This window comes from Schistocerca gregaria, unplaced genomic scaffold (assembly GCF_023897955.1).
Source record: "Schistocerca gregaria isolate iqSchGreg1 unplaced genomic scaffold, iqSchGreg1.2 ptg000500l, whole genome shotgun sequence".
NCBI classification, from domain to species: domain Eukaryota; kingdom Metazoa; phylum Arthropoda; class Insecta; order Orthoptera; family Acrididae; genus Schistocerca; species Schistocerca gregaria.
The window spans coordinates 25,665-27,500 of record NW_026061905.1 but is presented as its reverse complement, the minus strand read 5'-3'; positions in this window follow the sequence as shown (position 1 = coordinate 27,500).

The window sequence follows — 1,836 nt, the reverse complement described above, 5'->3', positions numbered from 1 at the left end:
ACAATGGTGACGGTGACCGCTGCCTGCGGTGGCAACGCTGGGCAGAGTCGATACTCGCCGTGTGGTGGAAGGTAAACATTATGCGGTACATCAGTACTTTCCTAATAGTTCGGTCGTCTCACGGCACTGCTTAGTAAATGATGCAAGGCCACATATAGATGATTTATGCGAATGTCCCTATACGTGCTGTAAGACTGGGCACACAACGTGAATCGCACGTCAGCCACACACTCGAACATGCACCACTCTCGGCCTGCAACGGAGACACACAATACGTAAACATCTGGAATGCGACAATGTCGAGTGCATCCTCTCTGCCACATTGCACCGTCGACACTATGATAACCAGAGCAGTAGGTCCACCTATAAAAGCACAATACCCCACTCCTCCGACAACTACCATTGCTCAGATAAACCAACACCACCAACACACATCCTACACAGAGGGGCACCAAATATCACCCCCCCGCCCTCGTGTTATACCACATGAAAAATTGCAGAAGTGAGAGACACAGACCCGCCAGCCTCTTGCTACAAGCATCGAACCGACGTGACATATCTGACGGTGACTCAGGCATCCGCGTACTGCCACAACTATCCACCCCCCCCCCCCCCCACTCTCTCTCTGCCCCCTTCCCACACAATACCGAATTTAACCAACTTTATCGCTTAACCTAACTGTGGCTGTACCAGATTATCGCTTAACCTAACTGTGGCTGTACCAGATTATCGCTTAACCTAACTGTGGCTGTACCAGATTATCGCTTAACCTAACTGTGGCTGTACCAGATTATCGCTTAACCTAACTGTGGCTGTACCAGATTATCGCTTAACCTAACTGTGGCTGTACCAGATTATCGCTTAACCTAACTGTGGCTGTACCAGATTATCGCTTAACCTAACTGTGGCTGTACCAGATTATCGCTTAACCTAACTGTGGCTGTACCAGATTATCGCTTAACCTAACTGTGGCTGTACCAGATTATCGCTTAACCTAACTGTGGCTGTACCAGATTATCGCTTAACCTAACTGTGGCTGTACCAGATTATCGCTTAACCTAACTGTGGCTGTACCAGATTATCGCTTAACCTAACTGTGGCTGTACCAGATTATCGCTTAACCTAACTGTGGCTGTACCAGATTATCGCTTAACCTAACTGTGGCTGTACCAGATTATCGCTTAACCTAACTGTGGCTGTACCAGATTATCGCTTAACCTAACTGTGGTTGTACCAGATTATCCCTTAACCTAACTCAATTTGTCCCTTAACCTAACTCAATTTGTCCCTTAACCTAACTCAATTTGTCCCTTAACCTAACTCAATTTGTCCCTTAACCTAACTCAATTTGTCCCTTAACCTAACTCAATTTGTCCCTTAACCTAACTCAATTTGTCCCTTAACCTAACTCAATTTGTCCCTTAACCCAACTCAATTTGTCCCTTAACCTAACTCAATTTGTCCCTTAACCTAACTCAATTTGTCCCTTAACCTAACTCAATTTGTCCCTTAACCTAACTCAATTTGTCCCTTAACCTAACTCAATTTGTCCCTTAACCTAACTCAATTTGTCCCTTAACCTAACTCAATTTGTCCCTTAACCTAACTCAATTTGTCCCTTAACCTAACCCACGTTGTCCCTTAACCTAACCCACGTTGTCCCTTAACCTAACCCACGTTGTCCCTTAACCTAACCCACGTTGTCCCTTAACCTAACCCACGTTGTCCCTTAACCTAACCCACGTTGTCCCTTAACGTAACCCACGTTGTCCCTTAACGTAACCCACGTTGTCCCTTAACGTAACCCACGTTGTCCCTTAACGTAACCCACGTTGT